The sequence below is a fragment of the Pinus tabuliformis genome, chromosome 3_1, assembly GCF_031772625.1.
Source record: "Pinus tabuliformis cultivar Carrire ecotype Pingquan chromosome 3_1, CPIR1, whole genome shotgun sequence".
Lineage (NCBI taxonomy): Eukaryota > Viridiplantae > Streptophyta > Pinopsida > Pinales > Pinaceae > Pinus > Pinus tabuliformis.
In genome coordinates, this window is record NC_142301.1 from 271,317,095 (window position 1) to 271,338,656 (window position 21,562).

At 34.7% G+C, this 21,562-nt stretch overlaps 1 pseudogene; it reads left to right on the forward strand.

Annotated features, from left to right (window-relative positions):
* Positions 1–1,049: 1,049 nt before the first annotated feature.
* Positions 1,050–1,634, forward strand: LOC149186834 (serine/threonine-protein kinase CTR1 pseudogene; annotated as a pseudogene).
* Positions 1,635–21,562: the final 19,928 nt, after the last annotated feature.

The following is a 21,562-nucleotide window of genomic DNA, read 5'->3' on the forward strand; positions in this document are numbered from 1 at the left end:
AGAGGCAAAAAGTTATGTGGAGAAAATACCAATTGCAGCAGTATCAATTGCACGAGTTCATGGTGGTATTTTGAAAGATGGTACACGGATGGTTATAAAGATGCAACACTTGCAAATAGAGACAATGATGCGTTATGGTCTTCGTAATCTTGCTTGGATAGTTTATGGAGACAATAAAAAGGAACCTTGAAAAGAATAATTCAGACATATTGTAAGCCCCTGCCTACAAAATAAGCAGTGTGACCCTCCTTCATCAGGAATGACATTCTACAATGTGCTTTTGGACACATTATGGTGGTTTGGCCAAAAGGCAAGGGCTGCCAAAGTACTTGAAGAGGCAAGGAAGCGAGGAGTTTTCCTGGAAGCATTTCGACAAACTAAGTTGGTATGGTCATTGGATGTACACAGAATGTCTGTTGGTGCTGCATTGACATCCCTCTCAATCTGGCTTATTGATATACGAAGATTGGTTCTTGATGGAGAAGATATTCCTCAACTTGTCAGCATAGTCACTGTACAAGGTGAATTGGGACAGAAAAACGATGCTAGAGGGTTTCCCATTGCAAAGGCAGTGCATTCATTTCTCAAGGACCTAGCAGCACCCTTTAGCTATGCTGCATGGAACAATGGCCGCATTATATACAATCAGCTTCAATTGAAGCGATGGTTTTCAAAGTCCTATTTGGATCAAGCTATTGCTCTTGAAAATTCCTTGCTTCCAATTCTCGGTGCGATGATAGGCAGCACGTATGTAGAGGAAAAAGAGTTTGGCAATGAAAAAATTAACTCCAAAGAGAAGGAAATCACAAGAACAGAGTTAACATCAGTGTAAAAGTTGTCCTCTTTGAAAATTGCATTCTGAAATTGCTTTGAATACTAAAGATCCAAAATATGAATCGAGGTCCCAATTCTGAAGCTAAGTGATGCCTGTGATTCGCGTAATGATGGCGGTGTTGGAGTAGTCAATTTAAAAGAGGGCAAACTCTGATACATGGCAAGGAATGCAACACACAAGGGGCGCAAAGAGTGACTCAAGGGAATGTAGTCGAATGCCATCACTGAAATCACTGAAATCTGTTAATGCAAGTGATTCTTCGTTGGAAGTCATTTTGATAGATAAGCGGGGGAACTCTCATCTAAGAGAACTTCAAAACAAGGTTTTAAGTCTTGTTTATGGTTGTGCTAATAAAAAAGAGGTTATTGAACAACTCGGGAACCTTGTTTGCAACCTGATGGGGGGTGCAGCTTCCACTGAGCATGGAGACCTAATGATGCGTTGGGATGCCAGCAGTAAGATGCTGAGAGACTGTTTAACTTCCATTGTTTTTTCAATAGGAAGTCTTTCTGTGGGCCTCTGCAGGCATCGGGCTTTGTTGTTCAAAGTATTAGCAGATACCATTGACTTGCCCTGTCGTATTGCTCGGGGCTGTAGGTATTGCGGGAAGGATGATGGTTCATCCTGTATTGTGCAGTGTGGTGATGACAGGGAATACGTTGTTGATTTAATTGGAAGACCAGGGGTTATGTCTAAGCCAGATACAATGTTCTTTACACCGAAAGCTAACGTCAAAGCTGGATTTCAACTGTCCTGCATCAAATGGTTCACCAGAAAGCAGTTCATTGAGATTAAATGAAGGTGGGTTATATATTGACTGTGAGGCTTCTTGCGCAAACTCTTGGACGATCATTACGGAGGCAGGCACAGAATTCACTCCTCAACTATATGATCGTTCCGTTGTCTCCGTGCACAAGGATTGGACTGTTACAAAACAAGGAGAAAGGTGCGCCCAGGATATTGCTGAAACCTCTGATAGGAATCAATTGGCTTTTATACTGGACTTGATATAATTTCTTTGACATTTTGGTGGGCAGTATTCCTGATTTTAACGTGGCCAGTTTTCACGATCTCTGTCAAATTCTTTGGTCGACATTTGCTTAGGTCACTCGTGGTTACATTATTCCACTTATTTTGCCTATTGCGTTTTCGCTCTACGTTGGTGGACTCTGTTTCCAGTTTATTATTGAAAAGATGGGAATGCTTGGTGTTGTCCCAGAACCCTATGGATATTTTGTTTCAGATATTATTGTCGCCTGTGTGACTGGAATTATTGTTGGTTTGTGTGTTGGTCTATTGATGCCCATTGTGGGGAGTTGGTTATCAAATCTTGTAGCATTACAGTTGCTTGTACAGCTGAGTGTTGTGGCAATGGCATTATCTTCTCCGTTTTTCCCATATAGTGTTGCTGCTCCAAGAGGCGGATCATGTCTGATAAAAGAGGCATTCAAACCATCACGATGTTTCAGTGATTTACTAATGATGCAGTGATTTTCTCCTATCTAAATGCGCTTCAAGGATCAGCTTTATTGGAAAAAATTGGTTTCAAGCAACGGGAAGAGCGAACAGTCATAAATTAAATGCCTATATTAAAACTAAGATATCCATCATAGCAGGAAAACAGGAACCGATAAGCTATTTTTGACTGCAGTTGCAAAGTGGCAGGGAACAAGATTCGATTGCCTACATTTGTCTTCAGCAATGGAAATTGACACCTGTAATGTCACTAATGCCACCGCTTCATCAGTTTTCAACAGATTTCAGTGGAAAGAGCGCCATTCTCTCTTCAGGAAACGCTGATTGTTTTTTTTAGTTTATTTTTATTAATAATGATAAAAATAAATGCCGGGTCTTGGGGTCGATTTGTTTTCCCCCAGTGGTTTTTTGTTTCATATATTAAAAAGAAAACGTTCTTTCCAATTTTTGTGTAGTTAGTTAAAACAGCGCCCCTGTTTTGGGCAGCAGTTTTATTTAATGTATTAAAAAATTCATTTGTAAGGGAGAGTGAGAGGGGAGATTTTCTGAGTGCTGAGTGCTGGAACAGAGCTTTCATTGTACAGTTTTTGGCAGAGAATTTAATGGAATTTCACAGCTCTGTTTGCTGAGATTCATGTGGTATGTTAATTTAGCATAAGTTTTCCCTTTGTCTCATATGTAAACTGTTATGTTTCATTCACCTCATGATCATATCTAATTGAGCAAATGAAGTGTTTAGGTAGGAATTCATAGTATTGTATGCTCCTCCTATAAATTTGCTCATATTCAATGTTTTCTTCTGTTTAAGGAGGATTCAAAGTATTATTTGCCCTCCTTAGCTCCTCACCAGTCTTGCCATCCCATTTAAAAATCTAGATTTGATGCTAAATTCCTTGCCTACCTTGCCTCAGTCGTCAACCTGTGTTGTTCATTATATTTCTCTGTTTGAAGCTGTGATTTTGCCCATGCAGCCCAGAAAAACCCCGTCATTAAAAACACCAAAAACTTTAAATCAACCTTCCTTATCAGTTTACTAGCCTAATATCTTTGATCCTAATTGGTCAGCTCACCCCATTGAGAAAATACCTTGAGTCTGACCGGAGAGAGCCTTCTCCTTCCTCGTAGGGCTAGCTACGAGGTGTAATGGTTTGATGTTGCCTTGAAGGTTTACCTTCCTCAGCCTGGGGTGAAATCTCAAGCGCTAACAAGTACAATGACCACTCTTTTGATATTTTTTTCCTAGAATGTCCAAAATTACATGTAATAAATTTATTATTTTATTATAATGTTTTACATAAAGATTTATAAACTAGATAATGAATTTTAATAAATTTTAAAATAATAATAATAATCATTATTTCTAAAGGTCAGTTAATTGCTAGAGAAAACAATTGTTATTAGTGAGATAACTCATTAGTTGTAAAATGATTTGCTCTCTCCAAGGATTTGATCTCTCGACACGTGATAAATCCAGGGTTAAGATGAATTTACATTAATTTAAGGAAAACCATATTACCGAAAATATCATGTTTTTTAAACAACAATGAGAATCTTTGGAGAATCGAAGTTTGTCACTAATGGTTGGTTACAACATGTCTCCGAAGACTTGAACCCAAGCCTGGAATTTAAAATTTATTTTGCCTATTGAACAAACCTTTGATGACATTTATTTGTTTTTCATTCCCATCATTTTGTGTTTTATATATATTTATGAGTGCCAAATTATTTTATATTTTTATATACAAATTTACTACCATAAATTTTCATTTTCATAATATTTATTATAAACTTTTCAATGATAGAAAAATAATCCAAAAAATATTGAAGATAAAAATTAATAATTTAACCAACATCCCTTGTAATTTGTATTATCAAAATAAAGTATCACTGAATATTACATACTACATATTCAATTAACTTGTAAGAAGATCAATTAATTGCTTACTTAAATTTAGTGTATGTGTAAGAGGAAATAAATGAGTAAAACACAATACAAATGTTTTTCCATGTTCCTTCTTTTAAAAAACAATTTAGAATAAGAAACAATGTTTCTTAACAAGGCCGCATAGCTAGCGTTCCGTGCTGCTTAGTTTAATTATTGAACTTTGAAAGGTATGAACGAATTCTCAAATTTGAACAGGGGCTTAGTTTAATATAGTTAAATTAAAGTTAAAAACTATAAAGATATAATAGAAATTGGTCTATTTGGCCAGAGAATCTCAGGTGCAGTGAACTATACCATAGATATAGATAAAGTAGTATTCATGGTGAGCCCTGTTACAAGAGCACATATTAAAAATGGTTTATGATAGCAAACAACTAGGTCAGAGATGATTCACTAGTTTGCAATTAACACTAGAATAAAAGGAATATTATTTAAATTCTCATGATTTTTAATAGTCCTCTTAGTATAGATTGAATGAAGGGATGGTCACAAGGGTGAAGAAGTGAGATTTAAACTAGAAAAAGGGTGGGACTTGCATGTGATAACTAGGACAACTTGGCAGGTCATCCATCTCAATACTCCTTTGGCTCAAATGCACTTAACTTTGAAGTTCTTTTGATACTCAAACCTACTTAACTTGCTACCCCATTTGTAAAAACTTAGCAAGTATTGTGTTATATGAACTATTCAATTAGAACTCCCTAGATCCTTTTATCTATTGATAAAATTCTACAATTCAACATATAAAAATAATATTTCAATATAAATATATGCATCAATAACAAAGTAGTTAATAACTACGAGTCAATCTTTTTACTAAATATAATATGCCACAGAATCATTACTAATAATAAGCTAAAAATGATTTATAATAATAATCAACAATATTACACATAATATAACAAAACAATTAACAAAATTATGAAAAAAAGAAGAAGAAGAATAACAAAGTTGACACCAAATTGACAATATAACCAAGATCTTACACTAAATATATCATTAAAATAATAGAACTAATATCTTAATATCATGAAAATAATATAACTAATATCTTAATACAAAAATATTTCATTGTTAAAAAAATTAAATTATGTAACAACATTCCTTATGCTTTATAGGCAGTGACTCATTTACATAATTAAATATTGTTTAATTAAATTAGAATTAGGTAAAATGTTTACTTTTGCTTATCTTTTTTATTATTTAAGTTCGTTGAAATAAATCTTATTTTCTTTATCATTTTTTGAAATGTTAATTTCAGTTTTTTATTATTTTTTGAAATGTTAATTTTGGTTTTTTAAATTTTAGTGAATTGAATCATTTTAAAATAAATTAAAAATTATTAAATTAAAAAAAATATAATTAAACGTTTCCAAAAAAAGAAATAACTTTCCAAAAAAATTCATTAATTTAAAATTATTATTAATCAAAATAATAAGTGAGATAAATCTTTATTAATCAAAATAACAAGCGAGAAAAATCTTTAGTGTTAAAACAAATTTGGAAGCTATATTCATACTAACGGTGAAGCTATGATGTAAATACATACGTACTGTGTGCAATCGTTGAGGTGAAGTAACTATTAATGGATTCCATATTTCCATATGTCAATGTTAATGGATTATGTATTTCCATGTCTTATTCGTACTGCAAACACTCTAGTGGTGGTAGTACCATCATTACCAAATAAGACCCAAATTCTTTTGACCAATCACATTTCAAAAAAACGAGAATTAATATAATTTAGAAAATAATTTATTTATTTTTATAAAGTTAAGATTACAAATATAAGTTTGATTTTTGCACGATTTATTTTATCAAAGATTAAATATTTGAAATTCAACGCATTATCGAATGCGTTATTCCTGCCAGCAGGGATAATAAGAAACATGTTGGGTCATTTTGTCCCAATTGTCTCCATCTACATGGTTACTTAACAAATATATAAAACTCTTCTTACCAACAAATAATTCATATCAATGCCCAAGTAGATTCATATGACTACCATATGAGTAGTCGACAATTGTAAATAGATTTCAACAAGCTAATAATTCATGAAAACATCTATCTTTCTCAAGATAACATTGTTACTCTTTCATACAATTCTAACAATCTCTATATTAGCATTTAACTCGTATAAAAATAATATATATTTGTAATAATGCATTAAATATTATATAAATTAAAATATATATTTGAATATACAATATTTATATCTAATTTTATATATTTCAACTCATATAATATTTTATCTTTAGTTTTATATATTTCAACTTACACAACCTTTAATACATTATTGCAAAATACATATTGTTTCGCCAACTAACATATACAATCTACAATAGTACTCAATTGATACATGCAATTCAATATCTACATTAATACTCAACGAACACATGCAATTGAACTGCATTTGCTTGTGTACTCAACTGGCACATGCCAATAATAAGGTTGCAAATTTATGACTTTGTCTTCTCCCTAAGTGAAGTTGGGTGGCTGATTAATCATTCTCACTATAGTAATGACTTTGTAATTTTTTAAGGCTTTATGTGATTTTAAGGAATCTAAAAGATTTTTAGATTATAAAAGGGCTAAACCCTAATAGGAATCACATGGAAAAAGGATGACAAGTGTCGACGACTATATTGTTTACTGAACTTTCGTGTTCATCCCAACTAACATATACAATATCTACATTAATACTCAACAGATACATGCAATTCAATATCTACATTAATACTTAATGAACACATGCAATTCTATCGCATCTTCTTGTGTACTCAATTGGCACATGACTAATAATAAGGTTGCAAATTTATGATTTCGTCTTCTCCTTGAGCGGTCATTGGGTGGATGATGGGTCATTTTCACTACAACAATTTTCTAAGGCCTTTTGCGATTTTAAGGAATCTAAAAGATTTTTAGATTATAAAATGGCCAAACCGTAATGGGAATCACATGGAAAAATGATGAAATGTGCCAACGACTATATTGTTTACTGGACTTTCTTGTTCCTCCCATAAGCAGTGCTTGATCCATATTGTCCTTGGCCCAAAGCAAGAGCTATTAGTACAGATTTGTAGTATGGGTACTCTTGGTTGGTCAGTACACACAAAAAATATTAGTAGAGATGAAAATATTTAACCTTCCACAAAATACAAAATAGATCCCTACTCGAGGGATTTTCTCTCAAAGTGATCTAATCAACTCGATGGGTTTAATTTTCATAATTTTTAAAGTTGGTTTTTTTTTTACCATTTTGTAATGAAGACAAAATGACAACACACAATGCAAATTGCAATTAACAAATGTTGGTGCTACAAAGTAATAAACCTTGGCAACATGCAATTTTCTAACAACAATGATTTTGAAAACTACTAAAAACCACAGAAGATGGTAAACAACATTTACTATTGGATAACCATGATAACATAAAATAACATTGAAAACTATGCAAAACAACTTAAACAAAAATCCTTACAAACCTAAAATCCAACATTTACTCCCACCATATGCATGAGAATAGAGAAAAAAAGACATACTGAAAACAAATGGTAAACAAAGGAACCATCGCCAAAAATTCTCACATGTTATCTCAATCAAATAACAAAACCCAAACCATATCATCCTAAAGAATATTGTAGAGTTCATGTATTTCATTATTTTCTATTGCCAAATGTATGACAATTTATTCAACAAACTGCATTGTTTTTTCTTTGGAACAATTGCACTCACTATTAAAAAATGGCTTTTTTGCAACATTTCAATGTTGGAAAAATGCCCCCTCGAGAGTTCAATTCAATTGCAATCTACCATAGAAGATATCAAGAGCTAAACAAAAACATGACATTTTTGTCTTAAGCCATTCAAATATGTATAAACCAGGAAAGAAGAAAAAGGATGACTCACCTAGAAAACTATTTATCAAAGCAAGAGATGAATAATAATTCCCCATTGGCCACAAGAAATAGAGGCTAGACTCTCCCCGCGGACCGCAAGACATAAAGGCTAAACCCTAGAGCAACTTCTCCATCCTGACTCCATGCAATAAGAAGAGCATAGATTACAACACTTACACTACTTAGAGTCACCCAACTATTTTATCATAAAGTAAAACCTTTCAAATCAAAATATTTTATCATAGTATAACTCATCACACTGAATGATCTTGTTGGTCGCATAACAAGTCTATGGAATAACATCTAATCAATATCTCACAACGAGTTGTGTACATTTCTATAGAAGACAAGCTATTGCAAAGAGGAAAAAAAGGTTTCATGTACAACTGTGCCTACAAGGCATCTAATGATGTAGAATGGTTATTTCGTGGATGGGATACACATGATTTTCCTACAAAATGTCATTCAATCTCTACTCATCCTGAAAAATATGTATGTTCTCTCTACAAATTCCAACATGTAGTTGCTAGGCTATATAAGATCACCATTGCAAGGATCAATAATAGGTTAGAATTTAGTTTAGCAATATACATAGGATTATGTTTTTACACAAGTTATAATGACAAGTGCATACTGGCCTATAATATGATACCTCAGACAAGTTCAGGTCCCTTGAATTCCTTGGGCACTACGCAGATGGAACTTGGAAGAATGAAAATGGAGAGACAAGCCGACTAAGTGATGTTGTAAATACCATTGCAATTTGCCAATGGGAGATGGATGTGAGAGTCTTGAGACCCTTATTGTAATTAAATACATTTGATAACCAAAGATTATATCGAGATTCATAGGACCACAAGTTATAGCTGTCGTTGGTATAAGCACACTGCTTATTCTTAGAGGCGCAAATGCTCTCAAGTCTGGAGGGACTTGTAGGCTGCAAATGGTTACTAAAATTTATGACAAGTCCCTTGAGAATTAAAGTGTCAATATGACATGTTGAATATCTTATAACCTGTAATTGATGACATGTAACTTTTAAACATATGTGGCAAATACGAGTTGTAGAGGTAAATACATGCTACAACCTATCAAATTCCAGGCCTATTTGAACCCATTGAATTGGGAAAACAAATTGTTCACCGAACCACTTAAGCTAAGATCTTTTAACTCTCTAAAATATTATACTAGCATTTGCACCAAAAGGTGCAAAGACACACCGATAATGTTTTCGGGTTTTTTTTTTACCCTTTGAATATATATACAATAAAATTTAAAATATAAACATAAGAATGTGCAGGCTTCCCCATGTGTAAGACTCATCAATGTTGAGGAACTCAACAATATCTTTGGAGAAAATAGGAGAATTCAATGATCAACTTCAGGGCAAGGCACTGAAAGCTTTAGTAAAATAATAACTTTTCTCTATAGCACATATAAGAAAATTGACTAAGCTCTATTTAAGATCTTTAGCTCAAAGAAAATAAGCATATTCTATATTTAGATTTAGGAAAAATCACAAATTTACATATAGATGCATGCATCATGAAAGTTTGAAATTGATCTCACTATTGAAATACTGAGGGGCTTACAATTGTTATTAATGCCAGTTAATATTTTTGCACAATTTGAACCAGAACAGAAATAAAAGATTTTATTAATAAAATGTTGAGGACCCCAATCCTCTATTACAATTGTGACAAGCTCCAACTTGTAAAAAATGTTCTAGGGCTCCAAACCCTAAGGACACCAATGCTTGTTTTGAAGAAGTTTTAGGGCTCCCACCCTAAGGACACAAATCCATGTTTTTGACAAAGTTTTAGGGATCCAACCCCAAGGATAAAATATCAAAATTTACAAAATCTTGTCCTAAGGAGAAAATATCAAAATTTACAGAATCTTTTTAACATAAGTCTCAAAGGTGCAGAAGTCTAAAAGCTCCTCAAATATGATATTTTTACTGCATAGGATCGAAATGCTTCGATATACAAATCTGCAATAGGTCCTCCAATCTATCACTGGTTCGAATATGTTTTCCAACTTGTTCTTCAACATATCATAGGTTTACAGATCCTTTAAATAATCCATATGAAATGAAATAACTTTGTAAAATAATTAGAAAGGGAAATGATCTAAATTGAAAACGGTTTGCCATAGTTGTTTGCTATGGAAGGCATCTAAATTCTTATCAAAATTGATATTTGAGTTAGTGTGAAAATTTACTTATAGTAGATAATAAGCACCATTTCAAAGTGCATTCATAAGGTAATTATCAGCTTACCAGTACCACATAATAAACCATTGTCCCTGCACATGTTGAGGCAAAGTCAAGCTTATATGAAAGCAAAAAAAAAGGAAAACCCAGACCATAGTAGCCTTACCCAAAATTAGATCATGCATTTCATTCTTTGGCTGACAAGGCAAACATACACAAAAATGTGGAATATGTCGCTGCACAAACATCTTACATTACCAACCATCTATATAACTTAAGAAATGGCCAATACCTATTCCTTACATATACACGCAACTCAATTATTTATTTTGCACAAAACCACCGTCAGGTCAATTTACTAAGTAAACTAACACAGGTGTTTTACTTGTCAATCCAGGTTTGTAGACTTGGAAGCACGTCCAAAGTATATGGATTTTAGGTAAAGTCAATTTTGGAAGGCAAGGCTCAAAGGTTAAGGGAAATGCATATTACAAATAAGTTCTAAGTTTAAAGAAACTAAAAAGTCTCTGATTCAAGATGCAGTAAGCAAAGGAAGAGGCTCCTAACTTAGGAGGTCTTGGTTGTCCTTCCTCACAATTCTACTCCAACAACATTACCATTGCATCAAATCATAAACTGGTATTCAAAAAATGCAAAAGGATGATTTTTAGTTGTGATTCATAATTTGATAGAAAGAGAATTTAACTTAAATACTTGGTTGTCCTTTCGTATGCAAATTAGATTTTAAACCAAAATCATCCAAAAATCATACATAAATCATAACACATCTAAGTAACTGAATCATAAAACTGAAACAAGAAATACTGAATCAAAACTATGCTAATTTATACAAAATTTAACCAAAGTGTACTTAGCTTGGTATGGGGGCCCTCCAACCTTGCCTTGTAGACCTGAATAACTCTTCAGCTATAGATAACTTAATAAAGCATCCACAACATTAACAACAAATAGAACAGTAGAAATGATTCTTCAAATTATCTCAAAAGTCTCCAATAATCTTAATACAAAATCACACTTTTTTTAATGGTCCATAAACTCTATTTAAATACGCAAATCATAAACAAACTTTTCTATAATGGCTTTAACAACCTTATCAATCATAATCCATCCATACAGGGTGAACTCATCAAGTCTGGTTAACAGAATTAGGAAAAATCCCACAAAATAATAAATATGCTCCTTTTTACTAGGAATTCATGAATGATAGGTCAAGTTTGACCAGCATTGACCGGACCTGTTTTTGCTCAGTTTGACTGAACCAATAGGTGTTTCTTCATCCATGGTTCCCAAGCTTTCCAAATATGCGCTCAGATCTCGCCTAGGTGTCCTACACATATGACTTCCATGAAGCTATTACGAAAATTTTTAATGCAGTCCAAATTTACTCTTAAAATCCATTTTTTACAAAAATTTCCAAAAATTGAAAAACTTAATTTAGTTACCTAAATATGAAAAATAGGACTAAAATGAGGCATATATAGGTGAAATAGGATGGAATATGGTGGTAAATAAATGGATTTAGGATAGGCAAAGATGACCAAAATTGAGGGCCAACATCTCCCCCTTGCTGATTTTCAAGCATGTCCTCATGCTTGTCTTTGTCTCATTGATCTTCTGCCTTTGCTTGCTTACCTCCCTGTTGCTTTGCCTGTGGATCTACCTCTCGATGTAGAAGCCTTAGCTTATGCTTCTTGAAGAAATATAATAACCCTCTTCATTTCCTCCTCTGTCAATTCAATTAGAGCTACCTTTTTTTTTTGAACAATAGAAATGATTCTTCAAATCATCTCAAAAGTCTCCAATAATCTTAATACAAAATTACACTTTTTTTAATTGTTCATAAACTTTGTTTAACTAAGCAAATCATAAACAAACTTTGCTATAATGGCTCTAACAGCCTTATCAATCCTAATCCATTCATATAGGTCAAACTCATCAAGTCTAGTTCACAAAATTAGGAAAAATCCCACATAATAATAAATCTGCGCCTTTTTACTAGGAATTCCTGAATGACAGGTCAAGTTTGACCAGTGTTGACCGCGCCCATTTTTGCTCAATTTGACTGAACCAATAGGTGTTTCTTCATCTGTGGTTCCCAAGCTTTCCAAATATGTGCTTAGATATCACCGAGGTGTCCTGCACATATGACTTCCATGAAGCTATTACGAGAATTTTTAATGCAGTCCAAATTTACTCTTAAAACCCAAATTTTACAAAAAATTCCAAAAATTGAAAAACTTAATTAGTTACCTGAATATGCAAAATAGGACTAAAATGAGGCATATATAGGTGAAATAGGATGGAATATGGTGGTAAATAAATGGATTTAGGATAGGAAAATATGACCAAAATTGAGGGCCAATATCTCCCCCTTGCTGATTCTCAAGCATGTCCTCATGTTTGTCTTTGTTTCATTGATCTTCTGCCTCTGCATGCTGACCTCCCCGCTGTTCTGCCTGTGGATCTACCTCCTGATGTAGAAGCCTTTGCTTGTGCTAATTGAATAAATATAATAACCCTCTTCATTTCCTCCTCTGTCAATTCAATTAGAGCTGCCCTTTTTTTTTTTGAACAGTAGAAATGATTCTTCAAATTATCTCAAAAGTCTCCAATAATCTTAATATAAAATTACACTTTTTGTAATGGTCCATAAACTCTATTTAAATAAGCAAATCACAAACAAACTTTGCTATAATGGCTCTAACAGCCTTACCAATCCTAATCCATCCATACTGGTCAAACTCATCAAGTCTAGTTCACAAAATCAGAAAAAATCCCACAAAATAATAAATCTTCTCCTTTTTACTAGGAATTCCTGAATGACAGGTCAAGTTTGACCAGTGTTGACCGAGCTTGTTTTTGCTTAGTTTCATTGAACCAATAGGTGTTTCTTCATCCGTGGTTCCCAAGCTTTCCAAATATGCGCTCAGATCTTGCCCAGGTGTCCTGCACATATGACTTCCATGAAGCTATTACTGGAATTTTTAATGCAGTCCAATTTTACTCTTAAAACCCAATTTTTACAAAAAAATTCCAAAAATTTAAAAACTTAATTTAGTTACCTGAATATGCAAAATAGGACTAAAATGAGGCATATATAGGTGAAATAGGATGGAATATGGTGGTAAATAAATGGATTTAGGATAGGAAAAGATAACCAAAATTGAGGGCCAACAACCACCACTGCATAAAACAAGCATACAAGTTAGAGTAGTTGTTCTTAATCAACTCAACAAACATTTGAATATGAATGCCACGGGAATGAACACTAGCTCAACTCCAACTTGAATCTAATTTCAAGTACACGAGACAAGCACCCAACTCTCTAGTACATGACACTACTATACAATACATCATACGTTATAATATGATTCAGGCAAAAATGTGTATCTGTCTTGTCATTCAATAGAAAGATACAACTACCTTATTCCACCGAGATTCATTTCAACATGCTACTACTAATAATGGAACATCAAAAGGAAAATGATTAGAGTAGGAATTGATCGTCCCTTTCAGATTTTTTTTGCATCATATGTTATAGTATGATTCAGGCATAAGTGTGTATCTGTCTTATCATTCAACCGAAAGAGACAACTACCTTATTCCACTGAGATTTATTTCAGCATGCAGCTGCTAATAATGGAACATCAATAAATACTTTTTTTTTTTTTTTTTCTTTCTTTTCAGATGCACTATTGGTAAACTTCTTTTCATTATGCCTTCTTGCTCAAGAAGGTGTGGCAAGAGCAAATAAATACTTTGCTACTAGATGTGTATCGAGATCGTAAGAGGAGTCACTACATATGCAACGAGAATTTACAACTGGATGTGTATCAGGATCATATGTCCAGGATGCAAGGTAGGTAAGAGGAATCACTACATCTGCAATTAGGGGATGCATTGTGTGTTGTTCCTAGACACACATTGTTGCCACAACAAGAGATTGATACAAACCCCTCATAAGATAGCATGCTTGAAGCAATGGGTTAACCATCTGTGAAAACTTCCTTAGATCCTTAAACAATGGATGTGCCTAAAATGACCAAAATGTAAGGAACTTAATGCTTATAACTAAGAGATACGTTATACAAAATAGAGTTTCAATCCATTTTTGTCTGAAATCCTCCAGTACTTCATCCATGAAACTCATGAAAGAAATTAAAGGGTAAGGAGACAAACATACCCAAGCAACAAGATTGCACTCCCTTGTTGATCTGCAATTGTCAATGGATTTCCTACCTGTGATTAATTCTAACAAAACAACCCCATGGTTGTAGACATCTGATTTTATTGTCAATAGATGAGTCATATCATACTCTAGTGCACAATATCCATAGGTTCCCATCACACAGGTGGAAACACGAGTCTTATCTCCAAGCAGCCCAAGTTTGGCTAATCCAAAATCAGATAACTTAGAATGAAACCCTTCATGCGTTAATAAATGATAAACTTATGCTCTTCTTCCCTGTGTCCCTCATATTTTTCATTGTCATTCTCTTCGTTAAAGCTACTCCACGTTGCATGCCTTTCTCTCAAGTCCAGTCGACACCTGTAGGATAGGGTGTCCCCCCAACTCGATGCACTTTAGTTAGCCTTTCAATCCCCCTCTTTGCATTTATGCCCTAGGAAAACATAATCAATTCCTCACTCATCTAGTCTATACAACTACTTTTGCTTGTTTGAAATTAGGTGTTAGGAAACCAGCTCACAAAAAGATAGAAAAGATAGATCAACGCCTTAGAATTCAGCCTCTTCGAGGGGGCAACCTCCTTTACATTACACAAATGAACAATTCTTGGATGATACAAATGTCTAAAACTCCCTTCTATATATAGGAGTCTAAGGGGTCACAATATAATCAAGCCGACATAACAGTAATAACACAAGGGCACAAAAAAAAAAATAAGGGATACAATGACAATAGTAATGGGGGAATCACTAGTATTATAGGGGCCTAACATGCCCCTCTCCTTCTGAAAAGAGTTGTCCTCAACGCTTGAGTAGTTTTGGATGCTTCTGTATAAAATTCTCATCCTCCCATGTGGAATCTTCAGCGGATAAGTTCTTCCACTTGATGAGATACTCCGAAATTGATCGATTTCGTAGTTATCGAGTTCTTGTTTCTATGACTGCTTCCGGTTCCAATATGATTTTTCCTTCCTCGTCAAGTTCTAGCAATATTGTTTGAACTGGGACCTTGTCACCTATAACCTTCTTTAAACATGAAACATGGAAAACTGGGTGCACTCGGGAAGCTGCAGGAAGCTCCAATTTGTATGCCATAGTACCAATCTTTTGCAACACCTTGTACGGACCATAATACTTTGGTGATAATTTATTATCCTTCTTAGCTTGCTTGAGGGACATTTGTTTATATGGTTGTAGCCGTAGGAATACCCAGTCACTTACATCAAAACTTATTTCGTTGCAATGTTGATCTACCTGTTGTTTCATTCTATTATGCGCCAATGTGAGGTTATCCTTTAAGAGTTGGAGAACTTGTTGTTGATGCTCGATGTGATGTTCCACTGCTTGAACCTTAGAATTTTCTCTTAAATATGATGTGATGGATGGTGGATGATATCCATAAAGTGCCATAAATGGGGTCATTTTTGCTGCAGTATGGAAGGAAGTGTTATACCACCATTCAGCCAGAGGCAACCATTTGACCCATTGTGTTTGTTTATCAGATACAAAGCAACGAAGATATCCTTCCAAACATTTGTTTACTATCTCAGTTTGCCCATTAGATTGATGATGATAAGATAAGCTATGAGCTAATTGAGTACCGAGACAAGAAAATAATTCAGTCAAAAAATTTCCAGTGAAAATGGGATCTCTGTCGCTTACAATAATCTTTGGGTTTCCATGTAGCTTTTGAATTGTTTCCATAAATGCAGTATAAATTGTACTGGCTTTAAATGGATGTGATAATGCACAAAAGTGTGCATACTTGGTAAGTCTGTCAACTACCACCATGATGACACTCTTTCCTTTGGACTTGGGTAAACCTGTGATAAAATCCATTGAAACCTCCTCCCAACGTTGGCTTGGAATGGATAAAGGTTGCAATAGACCTGGGGTCTTAATTGTTTCAACTTTATTTTGTTGGCAAACCAAACATTCTGCCACAAACTTTCGAATATCCGATTTAAGGCCATCCCAAAAAAATTCCTTCTTAACCCTGTGGTAAGTTTTTAAAAATCTTGAGTGCCCTCCTAAGGGAGAAGTGTGCAATTCCATAAGAATCTTTTGTTTGAGTTGGGAATTCTTACATAGGTATAAGCGATCTTTGTACCATAACGAATCATTTTTCCAGCTAAATATATAAGATGTATTGGGATCTTGTTGTATCTTTCGAATGAGTGCCCACACTTCTTCGTCATTCTTCCATTCCTCCCTTGCTTTGTTTATCCAGTCTCGTTGGATAATAGAAATGGCGCACAACAATGCTTCCACATCTTCATCCTTTCTTGAGAGTGCATATGCCACAACATTTGCTTCCCTTTTTTGTAGATGATTTCAAAGTCATAACCCAACATCTTTGTGACCCATTTTTGTTGCTCTTCAGAGGATAATCTTTGTTCTAAAAAGTATTTAAGACTATCATGATCCATTTTTACCTTGAAGTGTCTTCCCATTAGGTAGGGTCGCCATTTCTTAAGTGCATGTAATATTGCCAACATTTCCTTCTCATAAATAGCTTTGTGTAAATACTTTCCCTTGATTGGACGACTTTCGAAAGCAATGGGTCTTTCATCTTGCATTAAAACATCACCAATTCCATTTCCTGAAGTATCACATTCGACAATAAAGGTTTTTGTGAAGTCCGACATAGCTAAGACCGGTGCTTGGCACATTGCCTCTTTAAGATTTTCGAAGGCCTTTGTTGCTTCTGGAGTCCATGAAAATGCATCTTTCTTCAATAATGTTGTTAGAGGTGCTGCTATTCTCCCATAATTCTTAACAAACTTGTGATAATACCCTGTCAACCCGAGAAATCCTGGCAAATTCTTTATGGATGTGAGGATTTTCCATTCCTTAATGGATTTAATTTTGCTAGGGTCTACCCTAACACCTTCATGAGATACAATATGACCCAGATATTCCACCTCTTGTACTCCAAAGAAACATTTGGAGCTTTTTGCATATAATTGTTTCTCCTCCAATAGTTTGAGCACCCTGTCAACATGTTCAACATGATCCTTCCAAGACTTGTTGTAGATTAGTATATCATCAAAAAAATACTAACACAAATTTTCTAAGGAAGGGTTTGAAAATGGAATTCATCAAACATTGAAATGTAGAAGGTGCATTAGTAAGGCCAAAAGGCATGACCACAAATTCATAATGACCCTCATGAGTTCTAAATGTTGTTTTCGGAATGTCTTCAGTCTTCATTCTGATTTGATGATATCCTGAACGAAGATCCAATTTGGTGAAGTAAATTTATCCATGCAATTCATCCAATAATTCATCAATGACAGGAATGGGAAATTCATCTTTAATAGTGAGCTTGTTGAGCTCCCTATAATCCGGACACATGCGCCATGATCCATCCTTCTTGTGCACCAATACCACTGGAGCAGAGAAAGAACTTTGACTAGGTTGAATTATACCAACCTCTAGCATTTCTGCAACCATATGTTCAATTTCACTCTTTTGGGCATAGGGATATCTGTACGGCCTCATGTTTGGAGGAACACTCCCTAGAATCAAATGAATAGCATGATCATGATCACGAATAGGTGGGAGACCTTTAGGAGTCTCAAATACCTTGGAATGATTGTCCAAGACTTTTTGGAGATCTGGAGAAATAGATGATTTCGATGTGGGAACCTCTAGCAAACATAATTGTGCAATTACACCTTGTTGTTCCTTCTTTAGAAGCTTTGTCATACCGTTAGAGCTGATTATCTTTCTCGATTTCCCTGCAATACCCCTTAATTCAACTTCCTTTCCTTCCGCACAAAATTTCATGAAAAGTTCTTGAAAATTAAAAGCTATTGTACCCAAGGATTGTAGCCATTGGACTCCTAGTACAACATCAACACCACCCATTGGAATGGAAAGCATTGGGTTATTCAATACATATTCTCCCATGGATAGCTTGATATTATGGCACTTTCCAGAGCAATTTATGGTTCTTCCACTTGCAATCATCACTTGACACTCTAGTGCTGGATAGAGGAAGCAATTCAATTCCTTTGCTATATTACAATGAATAAAATTATGGGTACTTCCCGAATTAATCAACACTATTACCTTTTTCTTCTTGATATGTCCTTCTATCTTGATAGTTTGAGGAGTGGTAATTCCAACCAATGCATTACAAGATATGGTCGGATTCATTTCTTCTTTATCTAGGGTTTATTCCTGGACTATATCCTCTTCTTTTGACATTTCTTGTTCCTTTTCTTCCTCCTCTTCACAATCTATGTAGAATAATTTATTCTCAACACACTTATGACCTTTAATGTATTTTCTATCACAACTGTAACAAAGCCCTTTTGCTCTTTTTTCTTCCAATTTTTGTGGTGTCAACCTTGTAGGTTGTGGAAGGCTAGGGGCAACAACACTTCCATCTTAATAGTTGTGAGTGGTAGGCTTCCTCGTTGCCATAATTTTGCTTTCTATTTTTCTTGCTAACCTGAATGCCTTCTCCAATGAATCAGGTTCCCAAAGGTGAACCTCATGTTGGATATTATCCTTTAAAGTCCCTATGAACAAATCAATCCCATGCTCCTCTGGAATATATTTTACCCTTATGTTCAATTTTTGAAGTCCCCATTGTGCTCCATCATTGAACCATTTTGTTTGAGATTTATCAATTGGCTAAAAAAGGTGTTGTTTTTTGTATCCTCATAATGTGCTATCATTTCTTCCATAAAAATTGCCTAAGTGACAATTTGTTTACGCGAGCAAAGCCATTGATACCATACAAATTGATTTGGTTCCAAATATAAAGTTGCAATACGTACCTTTTATGTGTTTTGCACATTATGGAGATCGAAAAACTGCTCCATCTGTAGTATCCATGTTCCAGGATCCTTGCCAACAAACTTCTTCATATCGATTTTTGGAACATGGTGGGTCTTCAATCCAACATTAGAGTCTATGAAATCATGATTAACATTTCTTGTGTTCTCATCATGAGTTTCCTTTACCACCCTTTCACCATTAGTGACCATTTCTTGTAGCAACTTATTCAAATTTATCTTCAATTCTTCCATCTTATCGTCCATGCCATTCATCTTAGCATCCATGCCATCCATCTTAGCTTCCACGCCATCCATCTTAACTTGCATGCCATTCATATTAGCTTCCACGCCATTCATCTTGGTTTCATTTACCTTTAGTGAGAGTGAAATTTGTTGTACTTGGTCTTATAATTTTGATATATCATGTTGCATTTATTCCTCTTCTTCACGAGTCATGCTAGAGCTTTCAGTTTGCTTATTAGGTGTTTCCATTTTCTTTCTTCGGGGCATTAATTAATGCTAATAATTCTTCACTATTCCATTTGAATTCCTCCAAACTATTTTTTCAAACCAATGTTATGCAAAATTTTAAAAAAACTACACACCTTTTTTTTACTTTGTAAGAGCTCGATATTGAATCTGTTGTATCTTTGTAACTGTGGATCTTGAATATTTGAAATCTCGTCCTACGGTAGCCCTTTGAGTCCTCTTTCTAACTCTGCAAGTCTGATCAAGATTGGATTCTCCAAGGAAGAGTTATGTCAAATCTCCCACGGTGACCTGATTATAGACTAGTTCAGTAAAGTGAACTTGTACGACGTGCCACGTGTCACTGTTTCGACCTTAGTACTTGAAACTGATACACAGAAAACTATAAGCTGTCCTCTTTTTGAAACTTCTTACGAAATTTCAATCTGATGCTCAAAAAAAAGCTATGATGATTTTCCCCAGGTCACCTGTTTGGAATGTAATTTGGGAGTCTGCAAAAACCCTAACTTCCTTAGATCATATCTCCGCAAATATAGCGAGACAAGCTCTGAAATTCAGACTCGAAATTTAGGAGGATTTCAGCTCAAATGGGTCTTTTTTTAGCTTCTGAAACATCGTAGAAAAAAAAGTTATAGTGAAAATTCCACGATGTCCTATTTGGAGCAGCGAAACCCTAGAATCCAAAGCTTTGATACCAAATGTTAGGAAACCAGCTCACAAAAAGATAGAAAAGATAGATCAACGCCTTAGAATTTCGCCTCTTCGAGCGGGCATCCTCCTTTACATTACACAAATGAACAATTCTTGGATGATACAAATGACTAAAGCTCCCTTCTATATATAGGAGTCTAAGGGGTCACAATATAATCAAGCCGACATAACAGTAATAACATAAGGGCACAAAAATAACAATAGTGTGTTTCTATGGGGCATACAAATAACAATATGGGGACAATAGGAGTACAATAATAACAATAAGGGATACAATGACAATAGTAATGGGGGAATCACTAGTATTATAGGGGCCTAACATTAGGAAACAATTACAGCCATGTTTGCCGATGAAATTGAACGTATGACGACTCTTTTTTTTCAAAGAATTCATTGTATTTTGGCATTAAAATGATCCATTATAGGTAAAACTTGTCTCAATACTGTGTGGAGAAGGCCTGAATAATGCTTCCGTTCATTCACAAAGCATAAAGATACTGCAATGCCAACCTACGTCCCTTCAATTCTGGGCCGGGCATGCTACGCCATCTTGCATGCAATTCACACATTCTTGCGCTACCTTGCAAGTAACTTCGTCTATGGCAAGCAAACAAGCAACATGTAACCTTGTTTTTGGCAGGCAAATAAAAATAATTGTGGAAAATTGAGAAGCGGGTAATGAGGATCGTTATGGGGGAGGATAAAAAAATATTTAGTGTCTGCAGATAGAGCCTAACCAAATTAAATGCGGACACATAGTGTTTGTTGGTCAAATATAGTATACCAGAGGAAAATAAGACTCCTCGGGCTTAGAATGCATTTGTAGGATTCAGAATTTAATAAAACAAAATGCATTTGCAAGATTCAAAATTTAATAAAACAAAAAGAGGGTGAGAAGTGCCAAGGGCTTGATTTTGCAAGGCTCTGTCCACCATATACAACCCTGCTTCGACAACAAACACAAATGCTTGCCCTATTGTCACTAGATCA